The 20,847-nt window shown below is 42.3% G+C and overlaps 1 protein-coding gene across 1 annotated transcript in view; it reads left to right on the top strand.

Annotated features, from left to right (window-relative positions):
• The first annotated feature begins 12,384 nt into the window (after positions 1–12,384).
• TNR (tenascin R) overlaps positions 12,385–20,847 on the top strand; it is a 333,354-nt gene continuing 324,891 nt past the window's right edge. Inside the window, exon 1 of the mRNA XM_075287087.1 lies at positions 12,385–12,783. The gene's annotated coding sequence lies outside the window, so the exon portion shown is untranslated. The remainder of the gene's footprint in view (positions 12,784–20,847) is intronic.

Here is a 20,847-nt window from a genome sequence, read left to right as displayed (position 1 = left end):
CCCTAATTAGGAATTATGGTTTATCTAGCCATTGCTCCCTCTGCAATGCGCACACTCTCCACACCTCCCTCCATCCTCTGATTGACAGGGGCTGGCAGTGTATACCCAGTTATTACTGGCTTTGAGTTCTGTTGCACGAGCTGCTCCTCAGAAGGCGGCACAGTACAGTGGGAGGCTTATCTCTTTGGATAACACCCTCATTGCTCCAAAGCATCAAACCACCTCCCTCCATCCTCTAATTGATAGGGCTAGCAGTGTATACCCAATAGCGCCTGGACCTGAATTTTATTAAAACTCATTGCTCCTCAGGGGCGGAACAGTGCAGTGGGAGGTGTACCTCTTTGGAGCAGTGGCAACGCCCTCATTGCTCCAAAGCTCCAAAGCAACTCCCTCCATCCTCTAATTGACAGGGCTAGCAGTGTATACCCAATAGCGCCTGGACCTGAATTTTGTTAAAACTCGCTGCTCCTCAGGGGCGGAACAGTGCAGTGGGAGGTGTACCTCTTTGGAGCAGTGGCAGCACCCTCATTGCTCCAAAGCTCCAAAGCACCTCCCTCCATCCTCTAATTGACAGGGCCAGCAGTGTATACCCAATAATGCCTGGGCCTGAGTTTTTTTGTACTTACTGCTCCTCAGGGGTAGCACAGTGCAGTGGGAGGTGTACCTCTTTGGATCAGTGGCAATGCCCTCATTGCTCCAAAGAGCTTGTTTGCCTGTTGAAAAAATGGTGATATCTTGGCAACAGAGATATTGATTCACAAGGGGAAAACACAGCTTGATTCAGGTGACTGTAACCTATCTATCTGCAGGGTTCCTATTCAAGGTCCTGCTGACAGACTCCCCTTAAAGAAGACTTCTCTCCTCTCCTGAAGTGCCTGTTTTAGTAAATATAATAATTCTGGAGATTTTTTTTATAATTCTCTATTGTGTCCTTCAAAATTCCTCCTAGAAATGTATGAATAAATTGACAACTGGTGTTTTACACTGTCCAATCATTGTTCATTGATTAGGGACACGCCCCTTTGACAAGTTTATTTATTCATACATTCATACGAAGGAATAGCGGAGGAACAACACAAAGCAGAGCTCTAAGCAAAAAAGCTCTATAATCATTATTTCACAGGGGAATTTAGTAGGACAGACACGTCGGCAGAGGTGACAGATCTTCTTTACCATAAGTAGAACACTGACTTTCCGCAAAATCTTATAGTAAACAAATTTCTTAAGTGGATTCAATTGATATTTCATCATTTTTTCCTCTTTACAGGGCTGGATCTTGGCGCCTTCACTAAATCCACATTTTACTTGAGTGTTACTTTTGTACAGTTGGGAACTTGTTATTATAAAACGAAGAAGAGTCCGGAAGCGGTGATGGATGAGAGCGAGGAGCGTGTCACTCATTATACCGCACCGGGCTGAGATATCACATAAACATATGTTCAGATAACATCTCCGCGCTTCCTTTCTATAATCCCTTAGAAAAAGCTGACAACTATTTTTTTGTCATTTATTTACCCGTTTGGCATTCTACTCTTCCTCCAAAATGACTTGGTACTTCTACGACCAGTAAAACCCCCATTGGGAATTAGCTGAAAATTTTTCTTTCAAGTAGAGTAGATATAATGACCATACATGAAAGCGACCCCTACTGATATAGAAGACTATGTACTAGAGATTAGGGGGTCAGAGGCGTAACTAGGATAAACGGAACCCCAATACAGTATAAAACCTTCTCTACTGATTCTCCTTCAGATGACACAAGATACCTTACACATTGTCCAGTAGACAGGGGTTAAATTGGTCCAGAACACGCCGAAACTCATCGTATAATTTATATGGTAGAAACTAAGCAATTGCCTTACCCAGAATGTGGAACATAATAAACACTGTTACTTACCTTTCCTGGCTCCGGAAGGCTTCAGGCCTACTTGGGTGACGTCCCAGACATCACAAAGGCCGGGGCTTGCGTCCTTATGCATCACAACGCAAGGCTGACATCAGAAGGGAGTGCGCCGGAGCCAGGGAGAGGTAAGTACAGTATGTAACAGTGTTTTTTGTATCCTCCCCGGGCTCTGGGTCTCCGATTATTATATTGAAAAGACCCCAGAGTATAACAATTGTTCATGTGAGTGTTCGCAATGGCTGAGGCATAATTATACTGTGTGCAAAGGCCACTATGGCCCATAATATGGGGCACTTTATGCGGGGGTCCCTATGGAGCATAATACTTTGTGCAGGGGCCACTGTGGAGAGTAACAGTGTGTGCAGGAATGTAGAGGTCGTCAATCAGTCTGTGAGGGTCTTTGGGGGGGTGGGGTGGATCTGTTATTCCAGAGTTCTCCTTAATAATGTTTCCCAATTTAAACACTGCCAGTAGACATACCAATACGATTATTTTTTTTTTTTTTATTATTATTATTTGTGGCCCAACCTGCAAAAATTCTGACCTCTCTATGTATGGATCACATCTGCCTGCTTTACCCAGATCACTGGGTATGTCACTAGGTTTCTAGAAAACCAGTCATTGATCTATAGCAAGTTTTTCTTATTCCCCCAAGGTGAAATTATTTGCATATTCTTGTCCCAGAGTTCTTAGCAGAACTTGTATGGACAGAAAGATGCAAGCCAAGAAGTGGCCTGCATGGCAGTCCCCTTAAGGAGACACAGCACCCCTTCTGAATTCTGACCCACGTATATGACCTCTCCTCCAGCAAACCCATATCCTGCTTCGCCCTGATGAGGGGCAACAGCCACAGAATACCGGTCTTGGAGGAAATGTTCTAGTTAGACTTTAATCCCGGATCATGTCATTAGGTTTGCAGAAGACCAGGCGAAGATCTATTGGGAGATAGAGTACGTAGTAATGGCATTAGATCAAGTTTTCCATATCTGCCAAAGATAATATATTTGCATATTCTTTTCCCAGAATTCTTAGCAGAGCATGCAAAGTATGAAAGACTCTGCGCACCAAAAAGTGACCTGCAAAATGCAGTCTCCTTAAAGGGTGCCGCGGGTTTCAGGAAATCCTCAGTATTTTGTACAGAACAACAGTTTGCAGACATGTCTGTACAGCCTGTGAGGAGAATCAACCCCTCCCTCCACTGTGTGAAGAGAGAAACTGATGGCCCTTTACACTCACTTAGATAAGCAAGACGGAATATAATGTATTTATGGACGACCTTCCTTAGTAACAAAAGAGTGAACAGAAAATTAGCTAGAAGGAAGACATCTTCTGGGGGGGATCGGTAGGAGTCTTAGTGATCAAACCCCAACTGATCAATTCTTTATCCTCTATCATATGGAGAGTGGATAAATATTCTGGATTCACACTCGCAGCTTTGCCTTCAGCTGAGGACAATTCAGTATCATAAGAATTTCTGGGGAAGTTTCAGAGTTTTCTGTTCTGTTTCTGTGCTGAAAGTTTTTGGCTAATTGCAATCTTCCTAAATGTCTTCAAGATGTATTGTACAATGCAGCCAAAAATCATGAGCAGACAAAATTTTTATGACGAAGTGGAAATCCAGAAAAGAATCACAATGATAATAAATAATATACGTCCATGGCTCACAGTCTGATATAAACCTATTAATGGCATTTACTATAATCTGTACAATGATAATAAAACGCATCTATGGGGATTTATGTTTACAAGCAGTCCATGAAATTTGTCACCGCCGCTCAGGGTTCCTGCCATGGATTTACACCTATATAGACAGATCTCAATGCAACTTTCCAGCACAGAATGTACAAAAAACCACCGTAACATATGTGTACAATGTTGCCCACAGACTTTTTTCCTATACAGCTGCTTATGAATGAGGAATAAGAACCTGTTCACATTAGAGATGTGCAAGTAGTATTAAATTGAGTAGGTATTCGTTAGAATACTATGGCATTCGAAATACTCGTACTCGTTCAAATACTACTCCTATACGCAGTAAAGATTCGATTCAGAACCAGCATTGATTGGCCGAATGCTATAAAGTGTATAGCATTCGGCAAATCAATGCTGGTTCTGCAGCAGGCTCCTCTTTGCTAGTCGGGAGAGCTGGCAGCTTTCGGTTATGTGGGAGCTGACTTTTTCTCATAGGAATGCATTGACTTGATTGGCCGAATGTTATACAGTGTACAGCATTCGGTCAATCAACACTGGTTCTGAATCTAATCTTTACTGCGAATAGGAATAGTATTTGAACGAGTATGAGTATTTCGAATACCGTAGTCTGTGACAAGGCGGAGTCTAAAATCGGACCACAATGGAGACTGTTGCGGTCCGATCTTACACTGTATAGCATTCGGCCAATCAAGGCTAGCTCTGCAGGACGAGTAAGTTCACATTAACGCTTTCCTCCTGTCTGGAAGGAGTCTGCAGGAGGACACCTTGCAAGCGCTGTGCAGTTAAAGCGCATGGACCTGTTATAGTCTATGGGGTCCGTGCGCTTTAACTGCACAGCGCTCCTCCTAAACACTCTCCTCCTGCTACTCGTGGACTTGGTGACTCTCCTTTAGTCGAATAGTGGTTTCCCCTGAAATGAGCATTCTTTCCCATAGACTGTAATGGGATTCGATATTCGATCGAGTAGTCAAAAATTGAGGCTCTACTCGAAACGAATATCGAATCCTGAATATTTCACTACTCGCTCATCTCTAGTTCACATATATTGTGGATTCTCAAATATATGGGCAGAATGTTGGCATGGCCTTAGAGACTTGCATATATACCGGATTGTTGGTATGTAGGTAGATAGACTGCAAAAATTGGCAGCACATATCCAATATCCGATCCTTACTATACTATTGTATTTACTGCTCAGGACCAGCTTATTGAATTACGTGCGGTTTATATCTGGAGGTTGCTACAGGTACACTGCCGCTAAGCTGGATGTTTTCTGTATTTATGAGTTGTAAGGATGTCATTTTACTTTTTTTTTTTCTATCTAAACGGTTTCAGACCAGTGGCCACTTTATAAAGAAAAATGATAGAACTCTGTATGTGGTAAATAGAAGGAGCTCAGCGCCAACAAGGTCCTTAACTATAGAACACAAGACTTTCTGCCTGATCAGTTCAGCGTCTTAACTCCTGGTGACCCTTCACTGCACTGAGCTCCTGGAGGAAGTGGTAAGGTTGTGCCAATTCCTTCTAGTCCTTGCACTTGGAAGAAATCAAACTAGATACCCAGCTGCAATGTAAACTGTTGGTTGACATCCAGAGTGGCACAGAGACAAGCACATTAGCATCATGGGTTCCAATCCAATCTGAAGCTTGCAGGTTCTCTGTATTGACGTTGTATCCACCATGTAGTCATCTGCGTTCTCTCACTCTCTATAAGCCTGTTGGTTTTAGTCAATTAGCTTCCTATTGTTGAGTTAGGAGTAGTGCCAGGACGTACAGTTGCCCTGTGAGGTTGCCAGTCGATTCCTAAAACGTGTCAGTTCTAGGGTGTGGCCCCTTTAAGGCTTCGTTGTTTGTTTTTATCCCAATATAGATCTGTGATCTTCTGCTGCTCTTGCACTGCCAGATGTTCAGTTCTCTGGGTGTTGCTATCTGGATCTGCATCTCATGTTTTTTTTATGTATCTAACATGAGTGTATCCCACGTCCTGACTTTGCTTCTGCATGCCGATTCTGTACCTTCACTTCTTCCTGTTACGACCATCGCTTGCCTTCTAGATCATTCCACACTGATCCCGATTCTGTACCTCGCTGATCTCTCGTTACCGCCCAGTCTGCTGATGACTCTCCTGCCCCAATCTCCATGACTGCGCTACCTCTCATTGCCAACTGGACTGTATGACCACAATTATTGCTTACCTTCTGCCGCCACCTGAAACTAGCTTACTGCTACTGCTTCTCAGTGGTGGATCCAGGCTTTGCGGGGCCCTGGGCAATTGACTTTAGCGGGGCCCTACTTACCAGGGGTCTGGGGGGTATTTTCTGACATTACATTCTGACATTACAATAAATACAATGCAGTAATATTTTGTGCAGTAATACTCACAGGAGACATCTTCCCACATTTCCCGTCTCTTCCCTTTGGACCGCCATGATCACTTCTTTCAGCTGTGACTTGACTCTGTAAAGTTTGAAACACAGACATCTTTGACTCTTCACTTCTCCACGCACCCAACCCCTATCTATATATATATTTATATTTACAGTATATAGCCCACAGCAGCCCCTGCTTGCCTATATATATAGAGGTTGCACTGCAGCCTTGCTGTGTTGGAGTCCTGGTGTTCAAATCCCACCAAGGGCATAAAACCATATTCAAGGAGTTTGTATGTTCTCCCCATGTTTGCATGGATTTCCATCCCATATTACAAAGACTTACTGATAGGGAAAAATGTACATTGTGAGCTCTATATGGGGCTCACAATCTAAATGAAAAAAAAAACAAAAAACAAAACATAGTGTAGGATATTGTCAGGGCTCCTAGGAACTTATCTATAAAACATAGTGTATAACACTCTCAGTGCTTCTAGGAACCTATCTGTAAAACTTGGTGTATAACACTGTCAGGACACCTAGGAACCTATCTATAAAACATAGTGTAGAACACTGTCAGGGCTCCTGGGAACCTATCTATAAAACATAGTGTAGAACACTGTCAGGACTCCTAGGCACCTATCTATAAAACATAGTGTAGAACACTGTCAGGGCTCCTAGGAACCTATCTGTAAAGTATAGTGTATAACACTGTCAGGGCTCCTAGGAACCTATCTATAAAACATAGTGTATAACACTGTCAGGGCTCCTAGGAACCTATCTATAAAACATAGTGTAGAACACGGTCAGGACTCCTAGGAACCTATCTATAAAACATAGTGTAGAACACTGTCAGGGCTCCTAGGAACCTATCTATAATACATAGTGTAGAATACTGTCAGGGCTCCTAGGAACCTATCTATAAAACATAGTATAGAACACGGTCAGGACTCCTAGGAATCTATGTATAATACATAGTGTATAACACTGTGAGGGCTCCTAGGAACCTATCTATAAAACATAGTGTAGAACACTGTCAGGGCTCCTGGGAACCTATCTATAAAACATAGTGTAGGACACTGTCAGGGCTCCTAGGAACCTATCTATAAAACATAGTATAGAACACGGTCAGGACTCCTAGGAATCTATGTATAATACATAGTGTATAACACTGTCAGGGCTCCTAGGAACCTATCTATAAAACATAGTGTAGAACATTGTCAGGGCTCCTAGGAACCTAACTATATAACATAGTGCAGGATGTGTTTTAGTCAGGATCCCTGCACTATGTTATATTAATGTATGCATGAATGATATATTATCGGTGGCTCTGACTTGAAGGCACCAGTCATTGGATGAAATATATAAGGGCAAGTCCTAGAGCTGTAGCTGTAAATTAAAATAACTGCTAGGAGGTCTCGGAGAAGACTCCACATATGCTGCAGAGCCTTGTGTACATTGCTTTCCAGGTCACAATATTCCCTTCCCCCTGGAGGGTTCTTAAGGATTGGAAAGTCACAGTCAATAAGTTGAGGTTCCTAGTTTGTTATGCTGTGCTATCTACATTGCTATTGTTTAGTGGGAGTCACTAAGACTGCAAATGATTATTGGCTGTTACACAAGAAAGACTGTTAAAAGTGACCAGAGGCAGGGTTAAATTTGCTGCAGCAGCTTCACTGCGTAGCAAGCACAGCACACTGCATAGTGGCTGTAATTGGTATTGCAGCTTAGCCCATTCACTTGAATAGGACTGAGCTGCAAACAGGTCATGTGACTGACATGATGTCATTGGCCTGTGAAGAGAAAGACAGTGCCACCGGCCGCTGCAGACAGCTGATGGGTGGGGGTGCTGGATGTTAGAATCCTGCCAATCTGATATTGATGACCTACCCTAAAGATGAGTGTCTTCAAAAGAATGGGACATATAAAGGAAAGTCTTAAACTTCTCCCAGCCACTAAATCCACTCCTGGCTTTGGCCTCAAATCCACCACAATATATGCAATAGAAATGTAGTTGTTCCCCAAAATGTAATCTCAGCTTGAATGAGGTTTATCTTCTTACATATTTTCCAATACCTGATTACCAAGACGTAAGGAAAAGATGGGACGTATGGAAAGATTTGGTAAGTGTGATCCAGCATGTAAGAGAGCCATAACCTACAGTGAAGCATACATCTACAGCTTCTGACTCAGGATACTTTGCTTTCCTAGAATGTATCAGACTTGTTTCTCCAGCATGTCCTACAATACTTGGTCAGACATAGTCACCACCTTGGTTTCTGCTGGTAACAGTTTTCCACTATCATTGAGTCCCCTTGTTATGAATGGTTGTGCTTGGCTATTCAGTTAGTTTAGGTAAGTAAGTAATATCTGCATGTATGTAAGGATTTAGGTTTTCCCGGTAGAACTGCTATGGTTGATACACAAGGGCAAATGACAGCAACAGCAGAAACTGTGGGCAGAAGAACAAGCTATTTAAAACCCATTACAGCACTGCAAGCCAGAGACAGACTTTCAAATAGCTTCTCCAGCGCTAGTCGCAAGGCCAGATGGACTTCACAGAATTTGATGGTCTGAACTGTCACCCCCAGTAACTGTACAGGTAATAAATGCTCTACAAGCTGAAACCAAACCAGAAACCACAATGACTTACAGGACAGATCAGAAACAGGAGAATAATCATCCAGACAGAAGAGTCAAAACCAGGAGAACTAGTCACAGGCACATTCAGGAGACAAAAGCGATATCCAGTAGAAAGCCAAGGGTCAATTCTGAGCGGGTATGTCAATGGCAGAATCAGCAAGCAAACAAATAACCAGAAAACAAGCCAAGGGCCAGTAAAGCAATCCAATACACACTATCAGATTTGGCCAAACTATAAAACTAAATTAGCCGGCACCTGGATCAGTAGGGCGGGGTCTTATAGATGTATTGAACAAGCCCAGGGAGCTTCTGACACTGCTGACGTTTCCCAGGTTGACTCGGTAACCTGAAAGGTATAGCAGCTGAATTGAGAATCCTGACAAGAATATCATACTCTGTCCACCTTCTTGTGTTTTTCACATACTGCACTCGGCCATATCTGTTTCCCAGGTAAGCATCGTACACCCAGCCATCCCCATGATATAAAAAAAATGATTCATCAGACTAGTCCATGTTCTTCCATTGATCCATGGTCCAATTCTTATGCTTGGATGCCCTTTGAAGACATTTTCAGCACTGGACTGCGGTTAGCATGGACGCTATAATCGGTCGGGGGCTATGCAGCAAGTGGTAATACATTATGTTTTCTGACATCATAACCAGCAATGACTCTATCAGCAATTTGTACTATAGTTCAGTATACTTCTATGGGTTTGCCATTGTAGGGCTAGCCTTGAACCCTCAACCTCACTAAGGAGCCTTGGTCACTCATGAACCTGCTGCTGTTTGCAAGTATTAACCATGGCATCCTGACAATGTTCTCATCTAGTCATCTAGCCATCTAGTTTGGCTCAGTTGTTCAGACCTTTATATTTTTTCTGCTTCCAGCATCATCTCTAACAACTGACTTTTCACTTGCTGCCTAATATATGGCCCCCTGACAGGTGTCATTGTCACCAGATAATCAATGTAATTCCCTTCACCTCTTCACCTGGTTTAATGCCATGGGCTGATCACTGTATCTCTTCCATATTGTGCCTTAAAGCTTTGTAGAGCTGGTAGCATTTCGCCTGTAGCTATGCAGTGACATTAGTCGTCTGCATCATTGCTGTTGCACCACAGGCTACATGTACAGTAATAGCAAAGTACCAAATGGACATTCTGCTTCTGTGCAGACAAAAACTTCAGAGAGCTCCTATAACCCGTCTATAACCTGAGTCAGCTACTGCTGCTCAGCCTCATTCACTGAAATGCCACTGAAGTGCAATACCCGACACAGCCCATGGACAAGAATGGCACTTATTCTAGAAAAATAGACCCTAATAACAGTCTTTTTAAGCAGAACTACAACATTTCCATTATACAGGCACAGGAGTAGTTATCGGCTTGCAATTTAAAGCATAAAATATTAGTCATTAGGTGGCGTCAGGGAAAAAAGTGTCTACTATACCTGCTAAACTGTGCCAAATAATCCGATTTTTAATAGAATAGGATATCAATTTGAGATTGGTGGGGGTCTGACTGCCGAGACCCACACAGATCAGCTGTTTCCCTGAGCCGTAGTGGTCACATGCCATAGCTGTGGTTGTCAGTACTGCAGTGGTTGTCCCATTCAAGTCTATAGGACAGAGACTAGTGATCCCTATGCTTTTTATTAAAAGTATATCAAGTGAGCACTTCAGCTTGTACCTATATAGAGAAACCATTGATCTGCAGGGGGGGGGGGTGTCAGTCTAATGTCCCATACTATGTAAAGCTGGCTAAAGCCTTTAATATATTATATTAGGTGTGACATTGAGCATTGCTTTGAAATAAGCTAGCCTAATATATTGTAGAGGATGTCAGCTTGTGTAACCTCCATGATGGATTCCAGGGCCATGTGGTTACATAGTAGATGAGGTTGGATAAGGACATCAGTCCATCAAATCCAACCTATGTGGTGCCATGTCTGCAGCCATTATACACTCCTCTTTGCTCAGATCCCCCCTCAGCCTTAATGGGATGCAACTTCTCTCCAGTTTCTTATCCAATAGCCATGTGCCAGGACTATTTTACAACTTTGCACCAATCATGTTATGCTAGTTATACTAGTGCAACCTGTTCTTTGTCTATACAATGTATTAAAGCTACCTCTTTTCCTCTATTAAAGCAGAACCCACTATATATATGTGCAGGCGCCGCCCCCCTGAGAGGCTGGCTGCCTTGATACAGGGCTCCAAGCTGGGAGCAAACTTTCTTTCCTTTCTCACTCTTTTTTCTCTGTATCTTCAAGAATCCGGTAACCAAGCAATCTAGCACTATGAATTAGCAACTATAAATCGAATGGAAGACCCTGTGGAGTATTTTGTTCCTTTTGTTTCCATTGTAAAGCATGGACAATGACAAGACCTGGTTCAGCTGGTTTCCTGTGTGCACACATGTGCCTGTTACCATCCCCCCCCAGGACAGCATGGACACCATGCGGCATGGAGGAAAACCTACATGGAAGTGTGGACTTCTTCTTCAAGGAGATGATTTTTGGCATCTATTGCTGATGCGTGAAGATGCCTACAGCTGACTGGTATTTCTTTCTTCTACTGTGGACAGGTGGGACTCTGTTACAACCTGGGAACCTACCATCACCCACCTACCCATGGAAGCTTGGCAAGAGAGCAGCACCATGTATACCTGGATGGTTTCTGACTTCCTTGGGGCAGTAGAACACTGTGGTAAGAAGAAAGGAGGAGGAGGACGGCTTGTGATGAAGGACATTTGGGGCATTTTTTTGTGGTTAAAAGGACAATAGTGCTGATGTAAGATACTGAACTATCAGCTGTGAGCAGGAGATCTCACCACCTACCAAAGGAACTGCCACATGTTATCATAATAGCTGACTATGTCCCCCACCTCTGCAAAAATTTCTGCTTGTTATATCCACATGCTGTGACCCCCTCCTCGTGTCCTACAACCAAGTAGGCTGTATTATTATTATTATTATTATTAACATCAATCCGCACAGAGAACTAAATGATCCTGCAGTGTGTCTGTGTTTCTTTCTTTTTTAGTTGCTATGATTCCTAGGATTTCTCTATCTGCCATGAGCTTGTATGTGTTTTTCTCTCTTGTTATATACTACTGTACCATCTATGAAACTGTATCACTGAAATTTCCCCATTGTGGGACTATTAAAGGAATATCTTATCTTATCTTATATACACTGTAGATCCATATGAGAAGTCCTTGAAAGTGTTTTTCAATGACTTTTCATAGGCTTTTGTTGTCTTCTGTGATAAGAGATATCATGCTGTGACAATTTATCCTGCTGCAGAAAGCCAGGTTCACCCTGCCACATCTATATATAACTATATATATATATATATATATATATATATATATATATATGTATATATATATACAGCTATATATAAACTGTAAAAGACACAGCATAACAATAATGCACCATGATCTACAATGAACCATCTACCCCAGGAGCTTGCACAGATTAGCATATGCTAACACATATTCACTCCCTTCCACTGACATTTGTGATCCTGAAATAGGGAATTAGGTCATGACCCCCCCCCCCCCCCGAATAACACTGACTGCAGACTTCATTGTGAATTAGGACAAATAATAGGAATTTAGGAAATAATAAGTCAAATAAAAGAAAAATATGAAATTAACGATCAAATTCATTCACATCTAATAAAAAAAATTGCAATAGTTTGTCTATAAATAAAATCCACTATGATCTCCAGCTTTAGAGGATGTGTATATGTTGCAGCACTATGTGTACATAGATTTGTTCTGTGTGGGTCACTGATTTAATCTTGCCAGCTGCAGCCATCTCGGTCTGTCCACTAGGGGGCCATGCTAGACTGAGCACAGTTGAAGGGCTAAGAGGGAGAAGGAATATGACAGTGCTGGGTTTCTGCACTCTAATAAACCCCAGCAGGATCAGCTACGGGTGCACAGTGTATTAAAGGCAGTGTGATCTGAGAAAACCTGCAACAGATACCCAGTCCTGCAGCCAGAGACCTTGGCTGTCCCCTGCAAGGAAGGTGGGGGACTGAAAGACCCTAGGACTGCTGGATTGTGTGCAAGCTGCTGAACAAGCCAACATCCCTCCAACCTGAATCAGTGCTCCATCCATCCCAGCTCAGCCTTCCCAGCCGGGTGAGTTTCTCTAGTACTTCTCCATCTGCTCTATTTCAGCACCTTGGACAGCTCTCTTGCAAACTGCCCACCCTAAAATCTCTCCATGCAATGTGACTTTCCATCCTAATGCAGTGTTATAGCTATTATTCTAATTGTACCGGTCTTCCTAAGTAGCCATGGGATACATTTTATACATTTCATACATTTTATACAGGTTACCTGCCTTGCTGCAATGTTGTGGCTCTAGAGGATTGAGACTTGGCTGCAAGATATAGTATGCTGCCTATGGCACCTTATAATTTACCTGCTTGGAAGAACATTTCAAGGTGCGTGGCAGTGTAACAGTTAAGCCCTAAGACTGACAGCAGTTACCTTGCATCGCCTATCGTACGGTTAATATCTATATTAGGATTTGGGGAAGTTTGATCAATAGGCAGAAGGTTATTTACCCTCTTCTAACTCCAGACATTACCCCAGCGAGATGCACATAAGTTTCTATCTGCTAATAGGCTATGTGAGAGGGGAAAGAAAGCAATTTAATATAGAGATAGCTTGCAGCAGCCGGTGAAGGAGTGTTTAATATTGATCCAATCTTGTACAAAATGCTATTCTGATAGAGAGGCAGAAAAACTGCACTTCACACTAGATCTCGGCGGTAGACTTAGACATGTCTATATCCAGGTCTCTTATTACTATTACAGGGGTAACTCATAGGCTCCTGAGTATTGTAGGTTAAGGATAAGTAAGACTCTATGGATATAGTATATAGCATGCTGGTCAGTTGCTTGATCTAAAGTTTAAGCATGATAAGCCATACAACTTGCATATTAAGTCAATGTATGGCTATAGCAATATTCAGGGGTCGGTTTTGCTATTCGATATGGCCAAGCACGTAGATGCTGAGCTTGGGCTCATCCTTAATTTCTTCTAAATGGCAGCGAGCTGGCTCTGTGTCACCAGGACTTGGCTGTAGAGATAATGGTTGCACCTATGAATATTCATCAGGTCATCTTTCTGGCCTATTAATTTTGTGGACTATTATTATACCTAGTTCGGAAGGCAACTTGATACATCTAGGATACAGTATACGGCATACTGGTGATCTAAAAGAAGTGAAGGATTGGAGAAGTTATCCCAATGTGTAGAGACAAGGCTCCTATCATCATTCATTTGCATGCACCCCACACTGCCATTGTCAGACTTTTGAAGAAAACAGCAGGAAACCGCTAAGAAGCTCTTGTGACTAATTACATAAGATAATGCGAGAGACGAACAGTAGCTTAATATTAAGATTACATACATCTTCAAGTGTTTAAAGGTAAAGCATGTCACTATGTATCTGGGCTCTCGTCTTGGATGCAATGGCATCATTTGGACTTGCAGATAATAGACCCAATATGTGAATTTCTAAATAATTAACTTGCCTGTCGAGTCGTATAGTCAGAATTAAAGATGTGGGATTTCATTGGCACCATATGGGAACTGTATTGTTAGAATATACAGCGGTGTCCTCCTTTACTTGTCTTATATATGTGTCACTAGATAACCAGCTTGAAGAAAAAAATATATGATTCCATGATACTCTGTCACAAGATGTCTATCTTCTAAGTGTCTGCATGTGGCCACCCAGTGGTTGCTTTGTGCATTGCAGCCTTTTAATTGTTTTCAGTATTGTGATATTGTATTTAGTTTATTTAATCAGAAATTGGAGACCAAATACAGACTAAGATAAGGGAGGACACATCTGTGTATGGAGGATAATGGGGATTCCAGCCAACAGCATTTGCACATTTATGTATAGTCAAGCTCACTTGGCTCTAGTTTATATATCTCTCAATATTGAAGCCAAATGTCTTAAGAAATGTGATGATTTCTGCTTTGACTTCTTGGAAGGGTGTTATGGTTTCACAAGCGCAGCTTATTTCTTGTATAATGAAAAGTTATGGAGCTTTCTAAAATACTTTGTGTACCAATTCCTCAAAGCTTTCAAGATCTCTAGCTCAAGATCATTATTTACTTCTAGAGGCTGAAGGTCCTGAAGACCCAGATAATATAGATTCCCATTACTATCCAGCCATGATTTCTGTTATCAGGCAGGGACACTACAGGTAAGAGACGATAACCTGACCACAATAAGGAAATCATGGCTGGGATTCTGATAAGTGCCGGATCAGACAAACTTACTACATTCATGGATATCTACTGAAATCATATAAGCAAGTGAATATCACTTGTATAGCGCCAACATATACTGTAGAGCTTTACATTATCGGTCACTGTCCCATCCCATATAGGACTCAATCAAAATTCCTTATCAGTATATCTTTCCTTATCTATCTATCTATCTATCTATCTATCTATCTATCTATCTATCCATCTATCTACAGTATCTATCTAATATCTATCTATCTATCTATCTATCTATCTCCTATCTATCTATCTATCTATCTATCTATCATCTCCTATCTATCTATCTATCTATCTATCTATCTATCTATCTATCTATCAGCATAAGAGGTCCAGCATCTTTAAATGATGGAGCAATTTATGGAGACCAGACCGTACACTACTTACTAGCTCACACCGGAGCCCCCTACATACAGTATGGTGTGTGGGTTGTGGCTCCCATAACTTACTCCATAATTTGAAGATGCAGGCAGAGACCTTCTTTTCTCAGCCAAAATTGAGAGACTGGGTCTCTGCTTTGGCTCTTGGGGAAGGTTTCCCTTTGGTATTATCTTCCTTTCCTATCTATCTATCTATCTATCTATCTATCTATCGCATCTATCTATCTATCTATCTATCTATCTATCTATCTATCTATCTATCTATCTATCTATCATCTATCTATCTACAATATCTATCTATCTATCTATCTATCTATCTATCTATCTATCTATCTCCTATCTATCTATCTATCTATCATCTATCTATCTACAATATCTATCTATCTATCTATCTATCTATCTATCTATCTATCTATCTATCTATCTATCTATCTATCTCCTATCTATCTATCTATCTATCTATCTATCTAATTATCTGTCTTTGTATCCCACTGTATTTCTCTGTGTTAAGTGGGGGATGAGGACCCACGATGCCACTAAATGGATTTCACTTAGGGCTACTTCTGTTTGAATGGACTAAGTTGTTCCTTTAACCCTTTATCGCCCATGGGAACTTAAATACAGGGAAGCACCATGTAGCTAGCTGAAGGATTGGTCTTCTACAGGTTGCATCCTGGCAAATTGAGAGACACCAATGTATGTTGCGAAAGGAAATAGGCAGAGATGTTGTCAGTGGATAAGCCGAGGTCAGGGCAGGTGGCACAGGGTCAATCCAATACTGAGACTGAGGTCAAGACTGGAAGAACAGGTTCAGAGTTAGGTAAACAGGCAATACATGGGCAATGAGAAAAACACTCCTTCACAGGAGCTAGTAAACTAGAAACCTTATTGCTCAGGCGTTGTCCAATGGTGGAAAGTGGCTTCTATAGCCTAGAGGTGTAGGGGATTGGTCAGGAACAGATTACAGACTATGACAGATTGCTAAAGGACCAGTGCACACACCCTATGGGCAGGGGCTGAGGCATAGCACCGATAGCCTGCGGGAGCAGAGAGAGGACGCCCTGTCTATATGTCTGTCTATCACACAGCAGATGAAGTCTAAAAGTAACGACTTTTCCCTTCTATCTGCCTTCTGTATGTTTCTACTTCATTCCAGTCTTACAGTAAATCTCTTTGTGAACTCCAGTCAGTGTCACTCCTCGCCTCCACCAAACCAGAACCCTCATCCTCTTCGGTTATAGACTTCTTTGTACTGGCTTTATGCAGTCTATTAATAAATCTTTTATTTCGGAGCACTGATGGAGCATTGTCTAGAAATCGCCCTGCGCCGGGCCGGCCTTTCTTTCTCCTTCCCTTTGTCCACACTTCATTAATTCCCGAGTAGATTAAGAGCATAAAATAATATAGTTACAAGCTCCTTTTCTTGCCTTTGCAGATTTATTTTTGTGTTAACGGCAGGCTCTTAAATTTGGAATAAATATTATGCCGTGGACTGTAAGTCGGCCGCCCGGGTTCCCGGCTGGATGTGGTGTTCATTATGCTGCTTCTCTTTGATAGGATGTGAGTCAGAGGAGGGATTGTCCCGCCGCTTGGAAATCTGGGTTATTCTTTCTCGCCTTCAAAAGCAATAAACAAAAATAGATTTGTGTGTGTGATTGTTCTGTATAATAACAGATGTACAGCAATTTTCTGCAAGTCTCTGGCAGGGAGAACCTTGGCCAAGCCTCATTGCTAGATTGCGAATGTAGAAATTGCACCTTTTGATGGGGCAATGCTCTGCAGATTACTCATGTTAGGTATTTAGAAAACAATTTGGTGCCCAGAATGGCGTAATGGAGCAGAGACAATACAAGGGAGATTGATGAATTTTTCCCTGCTTGAACATAATTGATTAAGAAATTGCACGGAGGCGTGAACAGCGCTCGAGAGGTCAATGGCGGCTGGTGGCCCATTTGTGTTTGGGGCCACTCCGCTCAGTCGGGGGGGGATTTTTAAGACTCATTTTTAATGTCTTAATTTTTGGATTTAGGACTATTATAGCAAAATCAACAGATGCTTTATTCTGGCAGGTTGTCAGGGGAGGATTAGCAGCGACGGGAAAATATCAAAATATAAACCTATTGATAGGTACATCAGATTTCACAGGCTTTGGCGCGAGATGTCGTTTGATATTATTAAAGGGACTGTTGCAAGAGATGTATTTATCTGCTTTCCCTAGGATATGGGTTACGTTGGGGGTCCGACCACTGATCCTGCCCCATTGAAATGAATACACTCCCTTAGAAATGAATGAAGCAGGGGGCACATCTGCAACCACTGCCTCGTTCTCAGGATCAGTAGATTCTCGGCCCTTTTTACTATAAATGGTGGGGGTCTCAGCACCCAGACCCACTCCAATCAAAAGTGTTGACATGTCACTACAACATATCAAAAGTGAACGTTAAAGGTGCAGTACCAAGACAAAAAAGGCTGCGTTTTCCTAAAAACAGCGCCACACCTGTTCCTGTGGTTGTGCCTGGTATTGACGTTCAGCTCTATCTATTTTAGTGGAGGCAGGGCTGCAGTATCAGATACATGGAAGAGTGTGGTGAAGCAAACGTGATGCTCTTATCCTGATACAACGCGGAAAGAAAGATTATGGTAAACCTCCGATAAATGGAGGAGCGACCTTCTAGTATATTGCAGAGGCCTTCAGAAGGGCGGATGATTATGGGATATATCCTCTAACAGATTTAGGGATCTTCAGGGAATACAACTCATCCACGTAACTCATCATACATAGGACTGGAGATTATGTGACAGGAGATCAGATAAGTATAGAGGGGACAGGTGGAGGACGACTTTGTATGTCATTGGCATAGCGCTCCCTTAAATGGGATCAATTATCATAGAGAAGCATGACCACAAACCGTGTATGTCTCTGCAGAACGCCATATAACTATTCTGTATATAGTCAGTAGCCTTGGTGTATTCCCTGTGTAGCCGCTGCAGGGTAACTGAATACCTCTTGCAATGTTCCCCTGCAAAATACATATCTTTACTGGCGGTCCCAGTAGCCGTATACACTAGGGTCAGCTTATTTTGTACAAAGCCTGAACAGACAAGATCATGTTCGAAACGAATATAAGAACTAGAGACAACAGGTCGCTGTCCCTACCTTGTGCCCTGATCGCTGGTTTCCACCTGATTTCTATGGGAACGTTTCACTTTCTTTCTACAAGTTTCATAATCAAGGCCCATTGTATAAGTCGATGTCTTTCTGCCGAACATCCAGGTAATAAATGTGGTTATACAGGATAGCGGTTATTACGGTGTAATTTCAGCCAACCTTATCTTGACTTTTTTCCCTTTGCATCCAAATTCTGCTACCTCGTCTGTCGCTCATTTCTTATGTACAGCACCCTGGAATGAATGGCGCTCTGAACTAAAGAAATATAATTATAATAAATCAATAGTTTAATGTTTACTCAGAATAATGGCCTAATATATTTTAATTTTTTTTATTTTTAATTATTATTGCAGACAGATGTCAATTGCTAGTTACAGTACACAACTTGTATGTATTGGGGGGTTGCTACTCTCGGCAGCCTGTCTATCCTGTTTATACCTCTCTGACAATATCCTAGCACCTCTCTCTACTCCTTGTCATACTCCCTGCCATGCGCCTCTAGTATCCTCTTCATTGTCTGTGAATGGCGCCCCTAGGATGCGCACACCAGGGCGCTCTCACTGTGTGCATCAGAAATTGTGTTCCCAGTCCCGGCTGGCCCATACTTTATGTCTGCTCAGTTCTCTACCCTGCAATACTTTTCTAATACACAAGACTTACTTATGTTGCACCAGTGACTTGACCTGACCTGTGGTTTGACCTTTGCCCTGTTCCTGACTTTGCATTTGCTGTTCCTGTCCTGCTTGTTACCTGGGCTTCACCATATCCAACTTTGCTGCCTGTCCCAACCACCTGACCTCTGATCCTACCCAGCTAATCTAACCACCTGCACGTACATGACCACTCTAATGCCCAATCCCAGGTGCTTTCTCTTGGCCCGCTCGGCTAGCTACTACCAATACTTGGACCATCTCAGGATATATCGATCTAGGAGTCTGCCTGCATCAGTCCCCATCCCTGTAGGGATTAAAGGGTGAATACCAGGGAAACGTCTTTGATAACTCCCTTAGAGGTGGCCCAAAGTCAAATTAGTCCACATCCCGCTCCCCCTGATATTGTATACATCTACTATCCCATTGTATTGACTGGCCAGATAATATAGTGGCAGACCCTCATCGCCATCATTGGTATAACCTGCTATGACGTATACAGTAGAGTTACATGGAATAAACTGAACATAACGTTCCAATCTACGGTTTTCACGTGTCCTCGATTTTGAGCCAGGAGTGAACCCTGTTTGACCATCTGATATGGTATCATAAAACGAAAGGTTGAAGGTGTCCCATTAACATTTAATAACATGTTTTCCAGCATATGCAGCATCGGGTACAGATGATCTCCATATTGTTGCTGGGAGTTCGTTGGGTTTTATTATCACACAACGTAGATTCCCATTGAACTGAGCCATCCCATAAAGCATTGTTTAACATATGATCCTGCACGGTGTGGTCTTAATCTCCTGCCCTGTCCTCCGGCAGCTGCTGCCCCTCCTTCCCATTAACCCTGCGGCATTTGGTTAGAAGCGAATGAAGCCCTGATCAGCTGATCAATGAGTCCCTCTGCTCATCTAATTTAATCAGCAATCAATTAGCGCTGGTGCAGTAATTGTGTGAATGTCCAGCACAGGCCTCGCAAACAACAGCAAAGCTCTGAGGTCTTGCCAAAGCGAACATGCGAAGACATGTGCCAACCTCTGCCAGTTCTGCCTGGCTTCAGCATTGCTTTATTTTTTTGGGAAGGCTCAAAGATTTCTCGAGTTTTAATGTCGGAAATCAGATGTTAGCACTTAGGAATTAATACGAGTATGTTCATCTTTCGATGGCGCCAGTTTCCTTATTGGGAAGCCTTGATTGGTCTCATATTATTGGCAATCTTAAGGAAGTACAAGACAAGATAATCATTTTATAAGGAGCGCCGAATGGCTACAGGACTGACCCCTAAAGTGACACCTCGGAATTGTATAGATCCATAATATGGCACCGAATTTTTGGTGCCCTTGAATTTTCAACCCATACCAAGTTTGCACTAAGTCCTGTTTGTCACATTCTACTACTTAGCCATAGACATTAGATAAATCTTAGCCAAATTTGCTAACATCTCACCTATATGGGATCTTCCAACTTTTTATTTTTTTGTAGAGCTCACAATGTACATTTTTCCCTATCAGTATGTCTTTGGAGTATGGGAGGAAATCCACACAAACACGGGGAGAATATACAAACTCCTTGCAGATGTTTTGTCCTTGGCAGGATTCGAATCCAGGACTCCAGTGCTGCAGTGCTAACCACTGCATCTCCCAACTTTCTGTTCATGGCATGCTGTATTTCAGAAGAAAGAAGGATTGGG

Source organism: Leptodactylus fuscus, chromosome 9 (genome assembly GCF_031893055.1).
Source record: "Leptodactylus fuscus isolate aLepFus1 chromosome 9, aLepFus1.hap2, whole genome shotgun sequence".
Taxonomy (NCBI): domain Eukaryota; kingdom Metazoa; phylum Chordata; class Amphibia; order Anura; family Leptodactylidae; genus Leptodactylus; species Leptodactylus fuscus.
Note: the sequence above shows the minus strand (reverse complement) of the source record. Positions and strands in the feature narration are given on the sequence as shown.